General features: G+C 46.3%; 1 protein-coding gene across 4 annotated transcripts in view; it reads left to right on the top strand.

The window, feature by feature from the left end:
• The window catches only part of Znf217 (zinc finger protein 217), a 41,795-nt gene extending 38,754 nt beyond the window's left edge, over positions 1–3,041 (top strand). For all 4 annotated transcript variants that reach the window (XM_042699254.1, XM_042699253.1, XM_042699255.1 and 1 more), the window contains one exon: positions 1,135–3,041. The gene's annotated coding sequence lies outside the window, so the exon portion shown is untranslated. The remainder of the gene's footprint in view (positions 1–1,134) is intronic.
• Positions 3,042–15,796: the final 12,755 nt, after the last annotated feature.

Raw genomic sequence — 15,796 nt, 5'->3', positions numbered from 1 at the left:
AATAGGTAGTTCATTTACTTGAAGGTGTTTCAGAGCTCAGAGGGGTCTGTGGGGGACCTTGGTGATAATAGGAATAACTGTCCTGACGTCACTCGAAGTCCATTTTTGCTGGACATTGAATGATGTGCTTCAACATCAGTCATTTAATCCACCTTCCAGCAGCAGGTGTTGGTAGGACAGGGATCCCCAAACCAGCTCTCCACCTGGTGGTTTTTGTCAATAAAGTTTTATTGGAATCCAGCCAGGCCTATTTGTTTACTTAATGAATATGGCTGCTTCCCTACCACAACAGCAAACCCACTAGCTGTGACAGGCCACATAGCCTACAGCTAAAATAGTGTTTGGCCCAGTGCTGTGTAGTGGGGACTGAGGATGGGGCTGTGTCACCTGCCCAGGCTGTAGCAGGAGCCTTGTGTTCACACAAGTCCAATCTTGGGCTCAGCCTTCTGGCTTGAGCTGCGCAAAGCTTTCTCAAGCCAGAAGCCAGTGGCTCACACCTATAATCCTAGCTACTCAGGAGGCTAAGATCTGAGGATCACAGTTTGAAGCCAGCCGGGGTTGGAAAGTCTGTGAGACTTTTATCTCCAATCAACTGGAAGTGGAGCCATGGTTCAAATGATGTAGTACCAGCCATGAGCAGAAAAAGCTAAGAGATAGCACCAAGCTCCAGTGCTTGGCACATGTGCATGTGCGTGCACGTGCAGCGCCCACCCCTCCCCCCAACCAACAAAGCCTTCTCAGATCTGTACCTGGAGGAGCTGGGGTTTTTGACCTTGTGTGTCAGATGTATGACTAGAGTCGGGCTCAGGAAAAATTTGACAGAGGTCAGGGATGTGCACGCAGGGTTACGCTTGGACTCACTGCTTTATTACTGAGGCTCCTGGATGCAGGAAGTGTGGGTAACGTGTCCCACAAAGCTGCTGCCTCATATGCAGGGAGTAGTCACTAAGTGTGAAAGCAAGAAGGACCTTGTGGTGGCCCAACATGGCCCAGTGACTCAGTGTCCTAGCACCACGCTGTTCGCTCTCGCTCACACTCGCCCATAGCATTCCCAATCCCATTGCATTCGAAAGTTTTGATTTCTAACCCACACTGATTTTTATCTAAATCACGGTGAACCTTTTGTCTCTTCAGGCCTTGCTGGATACAAGTTCACAGTCTCCGGGAAAATGTTTTAGTTTGTCCTTTGAAGAAAGTGGTGAAAGCTACTGAAATAAGCTGTGATTGTATACATGCGCACATGTGTGAGGTGCACAGAGGAACACTACAGTTCAGAATGTCGTTCTCTTCACGTACCAAGTAGCAATAAAACTAGTTGGACATTGGCTGTACACAAGTACAAGTGGGGACTGGAACTCTGTTTTGTCCCCGAATATTTTTTTTTTTCTTGTGAGAATTGACCAAATAAGTGGAGTTTTGCATACTTATGCTGCTGGGGAAAAAAATCACTTGGGCGGGACGGGAGGAAGAACCTAATTCTTGCACCTCAGGTAAAATCTGTAAATACTTAAGTTGTAAACCTGCTTGTTTAGATACTGTGTGTTCCTTTCCCTATGGAGCTCTGTGCTCTGAGCAGTTTCTGCGGTTTGTCTTTTTTTGTTTAACAAATATCAAGGATCGGTGTCAGCCAATACCTCCCCATCTTGTGGTCCTAATGAAAGAGTTCCCAGAAGGAAGTGCTGCCTGCCTCTCTCTGGAGGGCTGCTTCAGAGCTTGGCCCTGGCCTGTTGGGCAGCGTTGGGCGGGTGAGGGGACTTTTACTTGGGAAGCAACCGCATGGGGCGCTCACTCTTGTTTTTTTTTTTTATCAGGTCACATTGATTAGGAAGTCCAGTTTTGGGGGGCTGGGGGCTGCTGCCTGAATGAGCATGGAAGTGCTGCCAGAGGCAGGGGAGTCAGAAAGGCTGGGAAGCACTTTGAAAGGGAAGAGAAGGTTTGCGTGGGGGGAACAAGGGCCCGGGCACCAGAGCCACATCAGTTCCGAGCTGGGCTGGCTGCCTGAGCCTCTGGGGCACAGAGCAGTTAGCTGTGTCCAGACCCGCGGTCCCCAATTTCTGGGCTACAAGCAGTGGCATTTCTCCCTTCCTCCCCTCTGCACACAGTTCCTACACCAGCTGGCTTGCTGGAGACTTTTAAACTTGAGTTCCTTTCGTGTCTGAGTTTGTTCAGCAGCTTGTGGGCTTAGCACCCCAATTATTTTATTAAGAAACTTTCAAAACAAACTTTGCACTGCTCCCTCTCCTTGCCTCAGTCCTCTCCACAGAACAAGGGTAAAGTGCTAAAGAATCTTGATTTTTAAAAAAAATTTTTTTATTCTTTATGCAACACAAGGTGGTGTTGGCAGAAGTCTTAACTCCCCTGTTCCAGGGAGATAGTTTGCGGTGGTCTCGGCCACCGCAGCGGGGCCTCGTGGGAGGAAGGAGGCATACGCTGCTCCCTCTCCCTGTCAAGCTGAGCCATATGTACATAGTCTAGATTTTGTTTCAATAGTTTTGCACTTTTATATCCTATTTTTGAAGATTAACACATTTGCAAGATGATTGACTCGATCTTTGCCTAATGCAGTGAGTATTACAGAAAGCTTGCTGTGGCTATAAATGTAAATCTTAAAGGGTGGGTGAGGATAGCGGGCTGAAATTCAACTTGTATTTAAAAAAAAAAATCACCAAATCTATTTGAAAATAAGTCAGTATGTGTTCTGCTGAAGTCGGGGCTTTCAGATCTCTCCTTTTCAACTACATTTCTGAGTGCAGGAAACCAGCGGTTTTTGACAGCCCTTTGTACTTCAGAATATTATTATTTTTTGGTCCATCAGTATTAACTATTGGGATACTACTGGTTTTGTATTTTTTTTTTTTCCTATGGGACAACAGTACATATGTAGAGGTACAGTTCGTTGGATTTTTGTTTATTTATTTCATCCCAGTTTGATTTATTTTAATTGTTGATACTTAAGTTGTCAAACAGTAGACATTGTTTTATTTATACTTCAGCTTAAAGTTATGTTATGTGGATGTAAATATAGATTTGGTGTTTTGCAATTTTGGCTTTTGGTCTTCATTGTGTCCCTGTTATGATTTTCCTTAACTGTTAATAAATGCAACTACATATGCGCGCATACACGCACACTCCAGTAGGTGAGTATAAATTGGTCCCTGTGTTCCTCCATACCCCTCCTGGAGGTCTTTGTGTTGGGAAAGGGTGGTGGGGGAGGTTGTTACTTCAACTTAGGGCCACATGCTTTTGCTTAACCTTTTTCTCTCAAGGCTGGCACTTTACTACTTGAGCCACACCTCCACTTCTAGCTTTTTGCTGGTTAATTGATAAATAAGAATCTGTTAGATTTGTCTGGCCAGGCCTTGATTCTCAGATCTCAGCCTGAATAGCTAGGATTACAGGCCTGAGAGTCCAGCATCTGGCTTTTCTGGGAGGATTTTAAAGCAGTCTCAGACACCATTTCTCATAACCTCTCAGAAGTAACCTCAGTCCACCTGGTGTTTTCTGGTCACCTCAGAGTGCAACCTCCTTCCCTTAGTTTTCCAGTTCTGAGGATGAGGAGCTGTTTTCTTCATCTGCAGAGGTAGCCCAGGCCCAAACTTGGAACTTCCACACCTTCACCTCCCAGGGGGCCTTGCGGTAGAGTGGCAGCTTTGCCTTTTGGGACAAGATGTTAAGGTCTCTGGAGCAGACTGCTCTGAAAATCATTGTCCAGTGGTAGCAGGATTGAATTTAGGGCCTTGTACTCACTTAGAATCACACCCCTCAGGGCTGGGAAGGTGGCTCAGTGGTAGAGCGCTTGCCTTGTTTGCATGAGGCCCTGGGTTCAATTCCCAGCACCACATAAGCAAAAAGAAAAAAGCCGGAAGTGGTACTGTGGCTCAAGTGGTAGAGCGCTAGCCTTGAGCTGAAGAGCTGAGGACAGCGCCCAGGCCCAGAGTTGAGGCCCCACGACCAGACCCCCTCCCAAAAAAAAAAAATCACACTCCTGAGAACCTCGGCTGTTAGCTGGCCTTGGACCTCTGTCTGGTCCTGTGTCTTCCCAAGTTGCTAGGGTTACAGATGTGTACTGCCACACCTGGCTGACTTGGGGTTCTTTTATGGGAAATGGGAATTAGAAATGCTGGGTGGTTAGGAGAAGGCTTGTTCTGCCTGTCCGGAGCACCTGATTGTTGATGTAGAGAAAGTAAGTTTTTTTTTTTTTGTTTCTGTTTTTGGTGTTGGTCCTGGGGCTTGAACTCAGGGCTTGGGCACTGTCCCTAAGCTCTTTTTTTCTCAAGACTAGTGCTCTACCACTTTGAGCCACAGCTCCATTTTTGGTGGATCCAGGCCTGGGGTTTGGGGGGTGGGGTGGGGAGGTGCTTGACTGTCCAAATACCCCAACCTTATAAGGAGTGGGGTGGGGGGGAGGAGGGCTTCTCAGAGGAGGAGGCGGCTAGTGTGAGAATTGTCTAAGGCAGGAGAGATGGGGTGGTCCTGAAGGAGCTGGGAAGGTGCTGGGTAACTAGTTGGCTAAGGAGTTTGAGACATCCTTGACCAAGGAAGATGCTAAAGACAATGCAGGGCCAGATTTGAGGTTTGGTCTCTCTCCCTCTTTCTCCCTTCCCCATTCCCTCCCTCCTGCATTCCCTCCTTCCCTCCCCCCTCCCTCTGTCCCTCTTGGTGCCAGTACTGAACCAACTTGAACTTGGGGCCTTGTGTTCTTGCTTGGCTTTTTCTGGTCAAGGCTGGTGCTTTACCACTTGAGCTACAGCTCTACTTCCAGCTTTTTGGTGGTGAAGTGGAGATACTTGTCTCTTGGGTTTTTCCTGGCATGGCTGGCTTCAGACCTGGATCCTATGAGCCCAGCCTTCTAAGTGGCTAGGTTGGCAGGTGTGAGCCACTGGCTCTTGGCTCCAGGTTCTGTGAATCCTCTTAGTTTGAGTGGACTTGCTTGGCTCACTGCGTTGGTCTCTTTTTTTTTTTTTCCTTCTAATTAATACATAACTACCATGTGTTTGCTGCAATCCTTTTGTCTGGTCTCAGTCTAAATAGCATGACTTGTTAATGCCCAGGGTACTGGTTGAATCTGATTTTGAACTTCACATTCATTTTAATGAGTGAACAATAGTGAGACAACTTACTTATTTTGGTCGGTCGTGGGGCTTGAACTCTGGGCCTGAACGCTGCCCTTGCGCTCTTCAGCTCAAGGCGAGCACTCTACCACTTGAGCCAGAGCACCACGTCTGGTTTTCTAGTGGTTTATTGGAGATAAGAGTCTCACAGACTTTCCTGCCCCTGCTGGCTTTGAACCACGATCTCAGATCTCAGCCTCCTGAGTAGCTAGGATGACAGGTGTGAGCCACGGGTGCCTGGCTTTATTTAATTTTTAAGATAATGTTTCCTTTGTCAGGCTGTCTTTAATCCCAGGGCTCATTGATCTTCAGCCTCCTAGATAGCAGAGACTACAAGTGTGTGCCAATGTGTCCACTTTTAAGTCACTCAGTGACAAACACTACCAAGACACCCATCACAGGTAGTCAATGAATTTTTCTTGTTCATCGTAACATTTGATTTGCATGCATTTGAGATTATTAGCCATGTAATCTATATTCTAGGCGCATTGAGTATCTATCAGAACCTGTCTGGAGAACACTGCTGCCCTATGAACACAGACCTGTAGAAGGCACTTCCTTCTATGGTAGGTCAGAAAAGTTTTCTTTCCTGTCCCTTCTGGCGCTGGCAATGCAGCTTCTGACCACAAGGGGGCAGCATTAGCTAAGACTAGCAATCAGTTGTGGTTGGGATTTCTGGCTCCAGATTTCTAGGCCAACTTCAGGAAATAAATCAGTAGCTGTTACTCTGGGTAAACAAATATAAAATTGACCAGGCTTCAGCTCAGACCATCAAAGTCAAAGAGGAAGAAGAGAAGGGCTCCTGCTGGTCTGTGGGGAACTTTCTGGTAGTGTTGGGAAAACTTTTATAGTGATTCACAGATTTGCCATATTTTGGTTTTCCCAGATAAGTAAGCAAGGGACAATTAGGTAACATTTCTTCTCCGCACTATTTCATAGATGGGAGCAAGGTAGTCAGATGAATGTAATTGGAGACAACATACTGAAAACCTGCAGCACTTAGATGATCTTTGTCTTGATGGTCCAGAAAAATGAATCCAGAGAGAGGGAAGTAACATGGCAGGCAGAGAGTTACTGATGAAAAAGCTAAGCAGCAGCCAGGCGCTGGCGACTCAAACCGGTTCTCCTGCCTCCTCAGGAGGCTGAGACCTGAGGACCAGAGTTCCGGGGTAGCCCAGGCAGAAAAAGTCCATGAAACGCTCCAATTATCCACCAAAAAGCTGGAAGTAGAGGTGTGGTTCAAATGGTAGAGCATCAGCCTTGAGCCAAAAACAGCTCAGGGTCAGCACCCAGGTCCTGAGTTCAAGGACTAGCACATTAAAAAAAGAAGAAGCAGAACTTCTAGACAGGAGCAGTTCCAAAGGGAGGCTCCTCTTGGGTGTGTTGTGCAAGGGTCCATGAGGTGTCTCTAGGACCACCAACCACCAATCAAAAGCCTCCCATTTGTGCAGACGGGATGCTGTGACCATGGAGTTCATGCAATGGTCACCTGTGTCCCATGGGTGGCCAGCGGCCTTCCACCAGCTCTCTCCTGGTTTTCTGAATCGTGGAAACCGCCATCCTAGTTTTCCAGGGGAGTCAACCTCATCCAGATGCAGAAAGGAGGGCACTGAGCTTTGAATCCACTTGGGGACACCTAGAATTCTCTTCCCCCTGCCACACAACTGCCCAGGCCCTGTTGCTGTCTTCTCTCAGGTTGCTTTTGGAAGAAGAGAATTTCCTGACAAAAAGCAACCACCAGACTGTGAATATGGCTCAGTGGTAGAGTGCTTGCCTCGCATGCATGAGGTCCTGGGTTCGATTCCTCAGGGCCACATACACAGAAAAAGATGGCAATGGAACTGTGGCTTCAGCAAAGGAAGCTCAGGGGAGGTGCCTAGGCCCTGAGTTCAAGCCCCGGGACTGGCAAAAAAAAAATAAAAAAGCAACCACCACGCTGGGTATGGTGTTTCGCACTTGTAATCTGGGCACTCACAAGGTGAAGACAGGAGGCTTGTGAGTTTAGGGCCAGCCCATGTTAAACAGTAAGGCCTTGCATTGAAAGAAAAGAAAAATGAACTTTGAAACAGCTCTTTGGGGACAACGAACATTCCCCAGTCAATGACAGGTGCTTTCATGCACCCTAATGCCTCCCAAAGATTTTCCAGCAGAAATAAAAACTTGAAGTTTCATTCAGGCATGCGCAGAACGTTGGGTTTTCTCATCTTTGCAGTCAGGGCTGTGGTCCTCAACGTTAGGAGACAGGTCAAAGAAGATAAAGGGTGTGGAATGCTGACCCTAAGCAAGAACATGACCCGACCTATGGTGTGTGCAATAGTGTGGGCCCAGGCCAAGTTCCCACACTGCCCCTTACACGCTGAGTGACCTTGCTGGTATTCCTAAACCTTTCTGAACCCCAGGCTTCTCTGTAAGACAGAAATAACCGATAGAAATAACCCACGCTATTGGTTGTAAAACATTACCAGTGACATTTGTTTCAGCCTAGGGAAGTGGACAGTCAGTGAATTCTCAAGAAAACAATCACTATTCTTTCTTTTTCTCTTTCTTTTGGTGGTCGTGGGGCCTGAACTCTGGGCCTGGCACTGTCCCTCAGCTCTTCAGTTCAAGGCTAGCCTTCTACTACTTCAGCCACAGTGCCACTTCCAGCTTTTTCTGCAGTGCTGAGGAATCGAACCCAGGGCCTCATGTATGCAAGGCAAACACTCTACCATTGAGCAATCTTCCTAGCCCCAGAATCACTATTCTTTAAACAATGCTGACATTCATCAAGATGGAAAAGCATTAAAAGTTGGCTTTTGAGTTGGCTAGTTTTGGGGCTTGAAGTCAGGGCCTGGATGCTGTCCCTGATCTTATTCACTCAAGGCTGGCGGTTAATTGGAGATAAGAGTCTCGGGGACCTTCCTGCTCAGGCTGGCTTTAAACAGTGGTCCTCAGATCTCAGTCTCCTGAGTAGCTAGGATGACAGGCCTGAGCTACTAGCTGCTGGCTTGAGAAGGCTTTCAGCAGCTCTTGAGCTAGAAGGTTAGGCCCAGGCTTGGATCTGTGTGACGCGGTTTTAAACACCTCCAAACAAAGGTTTGTGGACTCACTAGACTGTCTGGGAAACTTTGGCACAAAATCCATGCTTCAGACCAAATTCCATTATTTGGAAAGGCCTGAAAGTGGATTGAGATTTTAGGTCATATGAGAGTTCTGAGGGAAAGGAGCAGTGATTGATTAGTAATGTCTGCCTCGGACGCTGCAAGGGAAATTTGCAGGCTTCCCGCCTAGTTCACACTGCCTTTTCTGCTCTGGACACATTCAGAGAGAGCACAAAGGGTCACTGACCACACAGCCTTTGGCACAGTTGTTTTACCATTCCTGCTCTTTCCCTGAGGGAGCAGATGGCCAGCTCTGCATTTCACTGCCCTGAGAAGACACGAAGCAAGCAGAAGGTGGAGCATGCGCAAGTCTGAGTTTTGTTTTCCCGAATCAAAGCTTTTAGGAGAACAGATGAGTGATGCCATCAACTGAGTTTCATCAGGAGCCAGGCAGGCTGTGGACAGAAGGTGACCTGCTTTGTCAGGAAGATCCTCTGGTTCTTGGGAGCTGTCTTTCATTTTCATGTTTTCGATGGCTGGCTTTGCACAGAGAAATAATTACCTACTCCAAGCAAAACAAGCGTCTGAGCCCGAGTAATGACAAGTAGAACTGCCTCTGGGTCTTCAGATCAAAGGGACGGCAGGGAGCTGTGGAGACCGGGGCCTGCTAGGGAAGAAATGCCTTCTCCACTCAGCTCTGGGGGGTGGGTGCCACCTGGGGGTGCGGGCTGAGTGCTGCTGAACTCAACAATCCTAGCTTTAAAGGGAAGCTAGAAATCCAATTTTGGTTCGACCTTTCCTGGTTGTTATATGTTGATGGTAAGTTTAATTCCACAAGAACCTTTGTCAGCCAAATAAATCAGATCTACCTAACAAACGCAGCCAGAGGTCCCCTTGGAAGCTAAAAATAGTGACTTAGTACTTTTTTTTTTGTCAGTCATGGGCTTGAACTCTGGGCCTGGGCACTGTCCCTGAGCTCTTCAGCTCAAAGCACATACTCTACCAATTGAGCCACAGCGCCACTGCTAGTTTTCTGGTGGTTCATTGGAGATAAGAGTCTCATGGACTTTCCTGCCCAGGATGGCTTTGAACTGAGATCCTCAGATCTCAGCCTCCTGAGTAGCTAGGATGACAGGCATGAACCACTGGTGCCTGGCCAACTTAGTACTTTTAGTATTAGGGTTTGAACTCAGGGCCTGGCACTTGACAGACATGGGCTCTACCACTTCAGCTATGCCATCAACCCTTTTTGATTCTCCCCTCCCTCACCCCCCAGTTTTTATTTCTGGTGCTGGTTCTGGCATTTGAACTCAGGGCCTAGACACTGTCTTTGTGCATTGTTGCTCAGTTAGCACTCTGTGCTGTAAGCCACAGCTCCACTTATGGTCTCTTTCAGTGGTTAACTGGAGATAAAAGACTCATGGGCTTTCTTGCCTGGGCTGGCTTTGAACTGCATTCTTCAGATCTCAGCCTTCTATGATTACAGGCATGAGCCACTGGTCTTGTCTTCACTATCATTGGAATAGGGTCTTGCCTTTATGTCCAGGTCAACTTGGACCTTGAATCTCCTAAGCTCTCAGAGCCTGCTTACAGGTTGCTGCAGCTGATTCTTTGCAGTCTCTGGGACATCCAACGTGGCTTCTCTCCAGGGGCTTCTCCCCCAGACGACCCCCAGGACAACCTTGGAAGCCTTGTTTTGGTGGCTAAGCAGTGCATTCCCACACCCGTGTCAGCGATGCACCTAAGGCCCCAGGACTGCACCACAAATGCTAGGATGATCAGCGGCAGAGACTCAGGAAGGACCCAGAGGCCAGGAAGAGGCAAGGTGAGCACTGCAGGTCAGTGGGTTGGCTATGTGTGGGTGAGGACAGGCAGTCACCTGGATGAGTGTAGAAAAACGGAAGTGGGAGGAGACACAGGGGAGTCAGGCAGAGACTGGGGTGACATTCCAAGCTATGAGCCCACAGATGACAGACAGATCATCACAGGTGCAGTCTTCCTGTCTTCTGAGCCTTGTCTCATTCTGCCACTCGGCAAGCTTTTCCCAAGAAAGCAAGGCACATCGTAGGCATTACTCGAGTAATAGGGAAAAGCAAAGTCAGCCTTTAACCCTGTGTCTTTCCCTAACCTGTTCCCTTCCCCACAGGTCATTCTTGCTTTCAATTTCCCCATGCTTTTCAGAGATAGAAGATTTAAAAAAAATGCAAATATCTAGAGCCAAGTGCTAGTGGCTCACAATTGTAGTCCCACAACTACTTAGATTCTTTTTTTTTTTGGTCCGGTCGTGGGGCCTGAACTCTGGGCCTGGGCGCTGTCCCTCAGCTCTTCAGCTCAAGGCTAGCGCTCTACCACTTGAGCCACAGTGCCACTTCTGGCTTTTTTCTTTTTGCTTATGTGGTGCTGAGGACCCAGGGCCTCAGGCATGCAAGGCAAGTGCTCTACCACTGAGCCACCTTCCCAGCCCCAAGGCTAAGATTCTTATCTCCAATTAGCCACCAAAAAGTCAGAAGTTGAGCTGTGGCTCAAGTGGTAGATTGCTAGCCTTGGGCACAAAAGCTCAGGGACAGTACCTAAGCCCTGATTGAGTTCCAAACCCAGTGCTGACACTAGCATAAACGAATCATCCAAAAATGTATTGTTCAGTCTCCACATGTGGGCATATTTTCTGTAGTTTCTCTTGCTGAATTCAAGTTCCAGCCCATTGTGATCTGATAAAATACAGGAAGTTATCTCAATACCTTTGCATTTGTTGAGAACTGCTTTATGTCCTAAAATATGATATTTTTATAGAAAGTTCCATAGGCTACTGAGGAGAATATGTATTCTACAGCTGGTAGGTAAAATGTGTTGCAGCTGTCTGTTAAATCCATTTGATCTACAGCATTGTTTAATGGTGGTTCTTCTCTGTTGATTGTATTTGTATCTGCTGGTGAGAGTGGGGTGTTGAAATCACCGGCTGTTAATGCGTTGGCACCTTTTTGTGGCTTTCTGTACAGAGGCGTTCTATGAAATTGAGCACCCTATGTTCCATGTTTGGTACATATATGTTCATAGTTGTTTTTTCTCTCTCTCTGATGCAGTTTGAACTCAAAGTCTCATCCTGGTTGATTAGCTGGTGCTTTACCACTAGAGCCACATGGTAGAGACACATTTTTTATTTATTGAATGATGTATCCACAGGAACTCTTCTGATGGCTTTGAGTTGCAATCCTTTAGATCTCATCCTCTGGAATAGTTAAGATTACAGGTGTGAGCCACTAGGTTAGCAATTGTTATACACTCTCGAATTGGTCTCTTTATCAATGTGCTGGTCCTTGAACTAACTCAGGGCCTGGGCACTGTGCCTGAGCTTTGTTTGCTTAAGGCTAGTGCTATATAGATCGACTTCCAGGTTTATTTTTTGTGTGTGTGCGCGCACATGGGTGTGTGCACGTGTGCATGCATTATTACCTAGAGATAAGAAGCTAACAGACTTTTCTGCCCAGGCTGGCTTTGAATCTCAAGCCTCAGATCTCAGCCTCCTGAGTAGCTAGGATTACAAGTGTGAGACACTGGCGCCTGGCTCTCTCTCTCTCTCTCTGCAACATTTTTGTCTCATCTGACTATCTTTGATTTGAAGTCTGCCTTGTCAGATGGGAGCCTTAGATACTCCTGTTTATTTTCAGGTGCTGTTTGTTTGAAATATCTCTTTCCATCCTTTTACTTTCAGGCTGTTTGCCTTTTCCAGAGCTGTGCACTTGCAGGCAGCAACAGCTAGGTCTTGTTTTTATAATCCAATCAATTAGCCTGGGGTGTGTGTGTGTGTGTGTGTGTGTGTGTGTGTGTGTGTGTGTGTGTGTGTGTGTCTGTGTCTGTGTGTCTGTGTTGCTGGGGATCAAATCTAGGATCTTGTGTGTGCTAGAGGCAAGCATTCTATAATTGAGTTATATTTCCATCTTCAGTCTGTATCTTTTAATTGGAGAATTGAGACTATTAATATTGCACATTATTATAGAAATGCATGTCCTAATTGCTGCCATTTCACAGTTTTTTGTAAAGTTTGAGTCTTTCCTAATCCTTATTTCTCTTCTCTTCTTCTGAGATTTATTCTTTCCTATATTCTCATGATTGTGTTTGTTGTCCTTTTCTGTGTGTAAGGTTCCTTTCAGTGTCTTCTGTTGGCTTAGTGATCATGAATTCCCTTAGCATTGTGGAAAGTCTTTATTTTCCCTTTAATTCTGAAGGATAGTTTTGCTGAGCACAGTAATCTAGGTTACTTTCAGGGCTTGAAGAATCTTTCTAGGTCCTCCTGGCTTTTATAGTCAGATTATCTCTGTCTCTGTCTCTCTTTCTCCCTCCTCTTCTTTCCATCCTTCCTTCTTTCTTTTCTTTGGTAGTTTTGAGGTTTGAACTCAGTTACTTGGAGTTGTACTTTACCACCTGATCCATGACACCTGGACTTTTTGTTCTGATCGAGTCCTGAACTTTTGTATTAGGCTAGTCTCAGACCTTAATCCTCTTACTCTGCTGGTCAGGTAACTGGAGCTATAGGAGCATGTCACCATGTACAGCTTGGTTTTAAGATAGGGTCTTACACTTTTTCCTGGGCTGGTTTTGAACTGAGATTCTCCCATCTCCCCATCACATACTTAGGATTATAGTTACGTATTACCACACCTCTCTTTGGGAAATCTGTGGTTGCTCCTATGGGTTTTCCTTTATTTGTGGTGCACCTCCTTTTCAGTTGTCAACGTTCTTTGTTTTGTGCCCTTGGTGTTTTAACTACATGACTTAGAGAGGTCCTTTTCTACTCTTACAGATTTGGTGTCTAAAAGCCTCCTGTACTTGAATGTGTATCTCTTTTCTAAGCTTTGGATATTTTCTGTTGTTATTTGATTGCATATGTTTTCTATGCTTTTTGCTTATACCTCTTCTTGTCCTTCTATACCCAAGACTTGTAAGTTTGGTTTTTTTAGTGGTGCTCTAGTTCTCTAGTAAGTTCTGTTTATACTTTCTTATTTTTTTTTCTTTTTATTGCCTGACGGTTCTAATTTGTCTTCCTAGTCTTCATGTCCCAATATTCTGTCTTCTAGTTGATCTTTTGATGAAACTTTCAACTGAATTTTTAATTTAATTTATTGAGCTTTTTATTTCCAAATTTCATAGTTTTTCCCTCCCAGAATTTCTATTGCTTTAAAAAATTCCTCTTTCATGTCTTGCACTAGCTTCCTTATTTCCTTCAGCTCGCATTTGCATTATCTTTGAATTCATTTCACAATGCATTTGTGTTCCCTTTGGTTTTGTCAGCCATTCTTATGATCGTGGCTTTGAATTCTTTGTCTGGAATTTTATCCACTTCACGATCTATCATCTGTCATCATGTATCATCAGTCCATCTATCTCTAACTGGAACTGCTGACTTTTTGAGGATTCATGTTGTCTTGATTTTTCTTATTTCTTGTGTGTTTCTGTTGCAATTTATGCAAGTAGGGCCAAGTTTGGCTGGGTAGACTATTAGCTTCCTGAGTTTTTTCACTTGCAGTGTGGGAACTACTTTCAAGGGTCACTCTGACCTTCAGTACTGGATGGGGTGGACTGAAATCCTTCTGTGAATGGGTCCTAGTCTGCGATGCTTTTAAAGATCTGATTGTTGGGTGGGGAAGTCTTTTATGGATGGAGCCATCAGTGTTGTTGGGGAACATGAATCCACTCCATCTTTCATATCCAGTTTCCACAATGGAGTGCACATACGTGATCAGTTGCTACAAGTCCACGCCTCCTCCAGAGCTCTGACAGTTGGCTGTTCTACTTGATGCCAGACAGGAAGCTTCCTCTAGTATCTCTGTGTGTGGACTGGTTTGCTCACCCTGCCTCTGACTCAACGTCTTTCCTCTGTAGCTAGACCAACTGTCCAGGCCAGTCCTTGGGGGAATCAATGTTATATGTTGAGCCCTAACGCTGAAGAGTTAGAGTCCTTTAAAAAATGGGCCCACCATTACACCATGACCAAAGGCCAGGAAGAAGAGAACTTTCCCATCATTTGTGTGATATGTGGATTCTTGTCTGTTTAGATTGCAAATCTGCTCATTATCCAGGTCAGTGGTACCTGTGTTTTCTGAGTCCCTTGTTCTTTCTTTTCCCCCCCCTCTGCTCCCTGCGTCTGCTGCATGCCTCTGTCAGCAGCCATTATTATTTTTTCTCTTTCCCCCCATTCTTTTCTCAAGGTTTGTGTGCGTGTGCGTGTGTGTGTTTTAAATGAGAGTGCATCTGTTTACAGCGCATGTCTGCTGAGCCTCAGTCCCACAGTCAGCTGCTCCGTGTGCTCCATGCTTGGCACCTCCACACCTTCTGTGGTGGCCTTCCTCTCCCTCTGTTCTGCATTCTAAACTTGTCCATCTTTTGGATATTAGCACACATTGGCTGTACGAAGGCAGGAGGATTTTCCCGTGATATTTCCATGCACTGATATTCTGTATCTAGCTCAGCCTCCCTTATCCATCACGCCCTTTTCCCTCCTCCTCCTCCTCCTCCTCCTTCTTCTTTTTTTTTTTTTTTGTTGGTCGTGGGGCTTGAACTCTAGGTCTGGGCGCTGTCCCTCAGCTCTTCAGCTCAAGGCGAGTGCTCTACTGCTTGAGCCACAGTACCACTTCTGGTTTTTTAGTGGTTTATTGGAGGTAAGAATCTCACGGAGTTTCCTGCCTGGGCTGGCTTTGAACCGTGATCCTCAGATCTCAGCCTCCTGAGTAGCTAGGATGACAGGCGTGAGCCACTGGTGCTGGCTCACTCTTCCTTCTGAAAATTATTTTAACTGGTTTTATTATTTTCCTCTCCTACATGTAAATAAACGGTATGAACCACATTCTGCCTCATTTACCTTCTTCATTAGTCCCCCCCACTCCTGCGGGGTCCACTCCCATCCCCCATTCTCATTTTAAAAGTAGGATTCTGTCTGTTCAGTAGGGAACATCAGTGCCTTCCTGCCACTACTGTCCTCTAGGGGTCGCCGCTTTCCTGTGGCTCCAGCCCCATCCCCTGGAGATGCCTAGATTGGTGGGTGCCACTGCTCTGCCCTTTTAATAATCCCTCCAGATTGACACATTCAGTATCTCCATGGGAATGTGCCAGGGGCATGTGGGAGCTTCATCCTTCTTGAGTGTGGGTGCAGTTAGTGATTTACATCTAGCCAACAGAGTGTTTCGGACAGGGTGTGCTTCCTGAGGTGAATCATGGAGGGCACTGTGACTTCTGCATTGCTCTCTTGGATGTCTCCCTCAGGAAGAGCCAGCTGCCACGAGGGGAGACACCAATAAGCCCTATGTGGAGAGCCCAAAGGGGTTCTTGTGCCAGTACCACGCCAAAGGCCATGTGGGCACTGTTCTCAAAGAGGGCCCTCCAGGCCCACTGGAATCTCTGGGAGACGCACTCCTGGTGGAGAACGTGGCTCCCGCTTCCTGAGAGACCCTCCACCCCCTGAAGCTGCTGCTGATTCCCCGACTCGAGGAAACTGGGAGATAATAAATATTTGTTGTTTTAAGCCGCTAAGAGTTGGAGAAATTTATTATGCAGCATTAATTACTACAGACTCTCCAATGTGACAGGTCAGAGCTAAGCTCCGAATCTTCATTC

Source organism: Dipodomys spectabilis, unplaced genomic scaffold (assembly GCF_019054845.1).
Source record: "Dipodomys spectabilis isolate Male_0828 unplaced genomic scaffold, ASM1905484v1 ptg000240l, whole genome shotgun sequence".
Taxonomy (NCBI): Eukaryota; Metazoa; Chordata; class Mammalia; order Rodentia; family Heteromyidae; genus Dipodomys; species Dipodomys spectabilis.
Note: the sequence above shows the minus strand (reverse complement) of the source record. Positions and strands in the feature narration are given on the sequence as shown.